The sequence below is a fragment of the Elephas maximus genome, chromosome 11 (assembly GCF_024166365.1).
Source record: "Elephas maximus indicus isolate mEleMax1 chromosome 11, mEleMax1 primary haplotype, whole genome shotgun sequence".
Classification (NCBI taxonomy): domain Eukaryota; kingdom Metazoa; phylum Chordata; class Mammalia; order Proboscidea; family Elephantidae; genus Elephas; species Elephas maximus.
The window spans coordinates 87,178,412-87,187,024 of NC_064829.1; the positions used below are offsets into that span (position 1 = coordinate 87,178,412).

At 43.9% G+C, this 8,613-nt stretch overlaps 1 protein-coding gene across 3 annotated transcripts in view; it reads right to left on the minus strand.

Moving 5' to 3' along the window:
* LOC126086076 (putative CENPB DNA-binding domain-containing protein 1) overlaps positions 1 to 8,613 on the minus strand; it is an 82,047-nt gene that overhangs the window by 24,938 nt on the left and 48,496 nt on the right. The gene's annotated exons all lie outside the window — the stretch shown is intronic.

An 8,613-nucleotide genomic window follows, 5' to 3' on the forward strand; every position in this document is an offset into this window, starting at 1 on the left:
TCTACAGTCTGGCCAAGCAGGAGGCACACACGCCCCAGTGAACACAGGAGCAGAAATGGAACCCAGGGCCATGAAGGGGAGTATGCAGAGGTGACTGATGGGGAAAGAAAGGGGCAGGAACCTTGGCTAGAATCTCTTCTCCCCGAGTCCTCAGTGAGTCCAAGCCTTCCATCAACATCCAGCTGGTCATGAAGGCATTGGCGTTGGGGACACAGGGAAGGCAGGGCACGGTGTGTGACAGGGCACACCTGAAGGTCAGCTCTGGCTCTGTGATGCTGCTCTGCAGGACTCAGCGGGACCACAGGCTTGTGTCTATCATGCTTGCGGCACCAGCAGGAGGGGAGCTCAGTGTGTTTTCTGAAGCTGGTTGGCTCAGGTCCAGGCCGGGCAGAGGTGCAGCCCAGGTAACTCATGTGCAATCCTGGGGACAGTTGGCGTCTCCACAGAGCCCACCCCTGACACTGCTCCTGGCCCACTGTACTCCCCAGGGGGCCTCTGTGGTCGGGCAAAGGTATCCTTGCTGGCCACAGGCCATCACTGCAGAGCCAGAGTCAAGACTGTGCCCATGGCCAAGCGGACCTGGCCAGAGACTCAAAGCAGCAGTGGCAGTGAGGGCCAGAAAATCAGATGGCTACACAGCCATCCATGTGCTAACAGGGTCACAGAGAAGGCAGGCCCTGGAGTCACAGAAGGCAGAATCAGCAGCAGGAATCCTGGCTCAGTCTCTCTCACACACAGACACAGTCATACAATGATCGCGCACATGTATATGCACTTTCAACTCACACATATTCTCACACGCCCGCTCACACAAAACCACTCAACTTGCAACAGCAGCTCGAAAGATTAGATATAAAATTAGGGGGTAAGAGACAGAAACAGCCACATGAACCAGCAACCACATCATCCTGAGACCAGAAGAACTAGATGGTGCCCGGCTACAACCGATGACTGCCCTGACAGGGAACACAACAGAGAACCCCTGAGGGAGCAGGAGAGCAGTGGGATGCAGACCCCAAATTCTCATAAGACCAGACTTAATGGTCTGACTGAGACTAGAAGGAACCCGGTGGTCATGGCCCCCAGACTTTCTGTTGCCCCAGGACAGGAACCATTCCCAGAGCCAACTCTTCAGACATGGATTGGACTGGACAATGGGTTGGAGAGGGATGCTGGTGAGGAGTGAGCTTCTTAGATCAGGTGGACACTTGAGACTATGTTGGCATCTCCTGCCTGGAGGGGAGATGAGAGGGTGGAAGGGGCTAGAAGCTGACGAAAAGGACACGAAAAGAGAGCGTGGAGGGAGAGAGCAGGCTGTCTCATTAGGGGGAGAGTAATTGGGAGTGTGTAGCAGGGTTTATATGGGTTTTTGTGTGAGAGACTGACTTGATTTGTAAACTTTCACTTAAAGCACAATAAAAATTATTAAAAAAAAGGATTAGGGCGGGATTGTAACACCACCCTTACTCAGGTCCCCTCCCTGATCCATGGTAAAGGGAGTTTCCCCAGGGTGTGGCCTGCACCATCTTTTACCTCTCAAGAGATAAAAGGGAAGCAAGCAGAGAGTTGAGGACGTTGTACCACCAAGAAAGTAGCACCGGGATCAGAGCACATCCTTTGGACCTAGGATCCCTGCACTTGAGAAGCTCCTCGACCATGGGAAGATTGAGGAGAAGGACATTCCTCCAGAGCTGACAGAGAGAGAAAGCCTTCCCCTGGAGCCAATGCCCTGAATTTGGACTTGTAACCTACTAGACTGTGAGAAAATAAATTCATTTTTGTTAAAGCCAAAAAAAAAAAAAAATTAGGGGGCAGTGAGTTTATGTTAAGGAGCCCTGGTTGCACAGTGGTTAAGAGCTCAGCAGCTAACCAAAAGGTTGGCAGTTCAAATCCACTAGCCACTCATTGGAAATCCAATGGGGCAGTTCTCATCTGTCCAACAGGGTCTCTATAAGTCGGAATCAACTTGGCCACAACGAGTTTGGTTTTTTGGTTTTGAATTTACATTAATGGGGGAGGAACCACTGGAAAAAGAAGGATGAGAAGAGTCGGACAACTTGAAGAATGTAATCAATGTTACCAAACTGTACATGTAGAAATTGTTCAACTGGTGTTTGCTCGACCATATGTTTTCTCAACAAGTGGGCAAAGATATGTATACCTCACCAAAGAAGATATACAGATGGAAAATAAGCATATGAAAAGATACTTAACATCGTAAATAATTAGGCATATTAAAACAAGTTACTACTACACACCTATTAGAATGGATAATACCCAAAACACAACACCAAATGTTGGCAAGGATACGGAGCCACAGGAACTCTCATTCATTGCTAGTGGCAATGCAAAATGGTACAGCCACTTTGGAAGACAGTCTGGCAGTCACTTGCAAAGCTAAATACAGGCTTCCCACACTATCCAGCAATTGCACTTCTAGGCATTTACTCAAATGAATTGAAAACATGTCCTCACAAAAACCTGGACATGAATGTTTATGTATTCATAACTGTCAAAAGTTGAAACCAAACAAGATATCCTTCAATAGGGAAATGGCACCTGGCCAACCCCAAATCAAAATTTTATGCTCTTATGAGCTTTATTTCATTCAATTTCCTATTACAATGAAATTTATTAGAGATAGCAATAATTTTCTTCCAAATACATCTACCTTTCTCCCTATTACACATAGAAGAGAAAGCAAAGCATCAATATTAAAACATTGGTGATAAATTATTATTTCTCAAATATCATAATTTAAAAATGGTTTGGTATTGTACTGCATTTATTGGTTTGAGAGTCTGCCTCCTCGACAAGCCTTTGGTTCCTGCAAGGCAAGGATGTTCTGTATCTATTTGTACCCAGACTCTTGTAAGAGGAAGTCTATGTCAAGCAGGAAGGAAAATACACATGGGAGAGGAAAGACCCTTCCAGTCATCGGGGGGTCAGTGGACAGACTGGACATTCCCATGATCTAAAAGCAAGACCTTAGGGCTCTGGAGTTCTGAAATATCACAGCTAAGGTGCTGAGGGAGGAAAACAGACAGAAAGAAACTTGAGAGTGTGCTGCAACCACAAGTAAGAACTATAAAATATATACATGGAATTAAGAAAGTAAAAAGGGATAAAGTTGGCCACCACGAGGAGGATGAAGTGGGTGGCCCTCATCTCAGGTGAGGTCTTCTGCACGAGGCTGAAATTGTGGATGTCCTGGACCCTCTGGTGGTGTCTGTGCAGGAGACACACCACATGGATGCTGGCCACAACCATGAGGATCATTAATACGATGCCCAGAAAGCTGACTGGGATTATAGACAGTCCAGACAGGGAGTTCTTGTACTGGCAAAACGTGTCTTCCTCTGTCCCAGGACCACTGTTATTATCCAAGGAGACACTTAATTGAAAGGGAAAGACAGTACTGATTGCCAGATTGAAGGTCTAGCAGAAAAGGCAGGAGGAGCCAATATCCTTTGATACCCTGCCTTTGAGGACTACCCACATCCCACTTTTAGGGCTGACTATGACTGCCTGAAGGCAACTCAGCAAGCAGGCGGTGCACAAGGAAAGATCACAGGACACCCTGTGGAAGTAATAGATGACTTTACAACCAATATTTCCGAGGACATGTGACAGCCCTTAATCTTCATTATTTGATGTGTCCCCTTAGAAGAATATAGGAGTTGGCCACAGCCAAGTTGATGAGAACAAGGTCTGTGGACTTCAGCCTGTGCCCAGTGAGAAATAAGGAGCTGTAAATAGAGAGAAGGAAGGCATTTCCCTGAATACCAATTCCCAGCTGCAACAGGAACACAACCTTCAGGACCACATTACCAGTAGTCATTTGCACCATGTCTATGGAGGTATCTAGCCTGGAACACCCAGGTGATCTCCTGGAAAACAATAAAATTGACATGGCCATGCTTGTGGCACAGCTATCCAATGAGACCAGGAGTGAAATGGATCTTGGATCTTCATCATCTGTGCTAACTGGAGACCAGAACACGAACACCCTGGAAAATAACTCATGCTGGAAAAACCAACAACCCCATTAAAACAACCTGCCAGTTAATATTTCTTCTAATCCTGAGCAGTCATGTGACAGCTTCTACCCACCGAGGCTCTGAATTTCCCCAATTTCTCTATCTTCATCAAACTCATAATTAATTTTAAACTCAACAATTGGTGATCAGACTTATTTCTGATGTGATGGGAGAAACTCACCAATGATTACAATTAACCTTAAAGTATTTGAATAAGGAAATGTTCAAACTTCTGAAGGAAGTTATACCAAGGAATATTTGAAGGTGGCCCAGAGCCCATTATATTTTTATTTAGTTGGAGAATGAAAAGCAGACTAATGAGAAGAAAACCAATGGGATCAACATTTTAACCAAAAGTACTACATGAGCAATGCATCAGAACATGTAAAAATGCTGCTCGTTAGGAAAATAAAAGTAGTCACGTTTGGCTAAGAAGTTGAGTCTATAGAATACCTAGGCTTAATATTTAGGGACTTGGTCTATAGTGTAAAAACAGCATTGATAACAGAATCCTCCATACCACCTTTCTTGATGGATTAAGCTGGAAAATGCAGATAAGTTTCCTAGCATTTAGTAAAAAACTCCATTTTCATGCTGGGGCATTTTTATTAATATCATAACCACTATTTGAGTGCAGTAGCTAGGGCATATTCATCTTGCTTCCAATTAAATAGAATAATGAGGAAATAATTTTAGCCCATTCTGGTTTCATGTCCAAAAACATAAAGTAGGTGAACAGAAACACCATTTTCACTCTTTATAGATTCCATGAGTGCATTGTGAACACTGCACTGAAAGCAGGAAGTCCCTGGTGTTATGAGATCATATAAGAGGGGCCATTTATGCTGGAGTGTTGGAAGCTACAAGACCTTACAGGACCCTAGGCCTTGGGTACACCCTCAGGACAGGGGAAACCTGCACCTCTACTGCCTGAGACCAGGGAACAGACAGCTGCTATGGTGCCCAATGCAAGACAAATGTTGGGTCTTTCTCCTAGTCCAACTTCCATGTGCCACCTGAGCACCTTTTGTGTCCAAAAGGAGACAGTGGGACAATGATAAGGTGTATGGAAACAAGGATTAGGAATATACACAGATACACAGAGTAAAAAATAAGGGAAGTTCACCACAGACTCAATTTTCTGAAAATTGGACCTGCAAAAAACTCAACGTAACTGAAAAGCACTCAGGTAAAGCCAAGAATTACAGGATGAGCTATAGAGTGACACAGATTGAAGATGACATAGAGATATCCAAAGATATGGAGGAGAAAAATATTAAGGAAATCAGTGTGGAAACACACACATATAGCAGAGGTCAGAAGTCAGGATAAGTTTGCTTCTAGCTTCTCGGTTGCCAGATATTTTTCAAATACCTGAGAGATGATTTGTATTGTCAACTTATTTCACTAACTGCCTGAAAACTGCAATTTTCATCTTTATGTAAGAGGCATGGTGATAGAATCAGAGAATTTGAATAATTTGCACAAAGTCACACAGTCCAAACCATGCCAGTACTGGGTTTGACCTTATGTCAGTCTGTCAGTATGTCTCTAACATCTTTTTCTTTCTCATTTGGCAGAAAGTTAAATAAGCAGTCCCTTTTAATGACACAGTTCAAACCACACATGCACATACATGATATTTACCTAGTCCTTCACTTACTCCCATTCATCTATACATTGAAGGGAATATTTGTGAGTAATCTAAGGTCTGTAACTGTGTGTGGGTGCATGCATCTACACACACACATAGACTTTATCAGGATTTAGGGGCTGCATTCCCTATTCTAAATGCTAAAGAGCAAATCGTTCCCACTTTTGAGGTCAAGTCTGTGAGGGTGAGCCAATAAATGGCTTCTCTCTTTCTTCATTGAGAAGTGATAATTGAGGAGGTAGGCAGGCTGAGAGACTCAGAGACGGGCTCGAATTCAGCAGTGATAGCTTTTCCCATGCAGCCCTTAGGATCACACAAACACACATAGTTTACTCCAGCCACAACCGATTCCCTGAGCTGCTGGATGTCAGAGTCCCTGACATCACCTTCCCACCATCGCATTCTCCATATCACAGGCCCCTCAGCCCACATTCTCCTTATCACAAGCCATAGCAGCCAGAATTGGAATTGGGCCCCACATAAAGCTGAGTGGGGTCTGGAACTGGAGGGACAAACCCTGGCTCAGTTAGCTCTAAGCCCTGGCCCCTTCTGTTGGAGGACACCCCCCACCTCCCACCAACCCAGCTGCTGGTCCTAGGCCACAGGAACACTCACAGAGCTCACCTGTGTTGCTGTGGCCATGGGCAGGGGAATGACCATCAGATACACAGGAGGCATCTGGGGCCACAGATATAAGGATGGAATCCCTGAGCTCATCCCCCCATCACCATGTCACCTGCAAATGTGGTGACACAGTCTGTAAAGGGAGTCTGTAACGTTCCCAGGGAAGGAGCAAACTTGTGTCCCAGGTGCAAATCTGAAGCAGTAATTACCAGTGGTTAAGAAAGAGGCCTAATGAGCAATGTGAGCAGCTGAGAAGAAAACTTTTCTGGACTCCCTGGAGCTCAGGAGAACGTCCAAGCCAAGCATGGGGAGGTAAAGTTTGCTAAGTGTGGCACAGGGATTCTCCCTGATAGTTCACCCAAGTGTCTCCTCATCTGTTTCAGTGGAACTGACCTTGTATGTGATGGTTAAGGTTGTGTGTCAACTTGGCTGGGCCATGATTCTCAGTGGTTTGGCAGTTATATAACGATGTAGTTTGGCAGTTATGTAATCATGAAGTTAGCCTCCACTTTGTGATATAATGTAATCACCTCCATGATGTGATCAGCCAATCAGCTGTAAGGGGAGTTTCCTTGGGGATATGCCTGCATATATGGGCATTCTAGTAAAGCTTGCTGGCTTTTGCTCACCCTGGATCCTGCATCTGGCTCATCATCATCTGACCTCTGGTTCTTAAAACTTGAGCCAGGAGCTTGCCATATTGTCTGCTGATTTTGGGATTCATTGCCCTGTACAGCCTGTGAGCCAGCAGCCTACCATCTGGCCTGGCGATCTTGAGCTCCTCAGCCACTGCAGCTACGTGAATCAGGAGAAGCTTCCATCCTGATGCCTGACTCACAAAGTTGGGACCCGCCAGCCTCTCAAACTGCACGAGCCATTTCCTTGAGATAAATAAATAAATATCCCCTGCGACTTTAATGAACGTGGATGGAGCCAAGCTTTAGGGACCTTCATTTGCTGATGTGGCACTACTCAAAATGAGAAGAAACAGCTGCAAACATCCTTAAAAATCAGAATGTGGAATGTACAGAGTATGAATCTAGGAAAATTGGAAGTCATCAAAAATGAAACGGAACGCACAAGCATCAATATCCTAGGCATTAGTGAGCTGAAATGGACTGGTATTGGCCATTTGGAATCAGATAATCATATGGCCTACTATTGCAGGGAATGAAAACTTGAAGAGTTACAACGTTGCACTCATCAGCAAAAAGAACATTTCAACATCTATCCTGAAGTACAACGCTGCCAGTGATAGGATAATATCCATACACCTACAAGGAAGCCCAGTTAATATGACTATTATTCAAATTTACACACCAACCACTAATGCCAAAGATGAAGAAATAGAAGATTTTTACCAACTTCTGCTGTCTGAAGTTGATTGAACATGCAATCAGGATGCATTGATAATTACTGGTAATTGGAATGCAAAAGTTGACAACAAAGAAGGATCAGTAGTTGGAAAATACGGCCTTGGTAATAGAAATGATGCTGGAGATCGCATGATAGAATTCTGCAAGACCAAAGATGTTTTCAATTCAAATACCTTTTTTCAACAACATAAACAGTGACTATACACTTGGACCTCCCCAGATGGAATACACAGGAATCAAATTTTCTACATCTGTGGAAAGAGTCAATGGAAAAGCTCAACATCATCAGTCAAAACAAGACCAGGGGACAACTGCAGAACAGACCATCAATTGCTCATATGCAAGTTCAAATTGAAAATGAAGAAAAGTAGAACAAGTCTGTGAGAGCCAAAGCATTACCTTGAGTATATTTCACTTGAACTTAGAGTCCATCTCAAGAATAGATTTGACACATTGAACACTAATGACCAAAGACCAGACAAGTTGTGGAATGACATTAAAAACATCATACATGAAGAAAGCAAAAGGTCATTAAAAAGACGGTAAAGAAAGAGAGATCAAAATAGATGTCAGAAGAGACTCTGAAACTTGCTCTTGAACATTGAGTAGCTAAGGCAAAAGGAAGAAATGATGAAGTAAAAGAACTGAGCAGATTTCAAAGGGCAGCTCGAGAAGACAAAATAGAGTACTATAATGACGTGTGCAAAGAGCTGGAGATACAAAAGCAAAAGGGAAGAACACACTCGGCATTTCTCAAGCTGAAGAACTGAAGAAAAAATTCAAGCCTTGAGTTGCAATATTGAAGGATTCTACAGGGAAAATGTTAGCAATGTGAAATCTGAAAGGGAAATTAAGGAAATGGTTCCATTTACAATAGCATCTAAAAGAATAAAATATCTAGGAATAAATTTAACCAGGA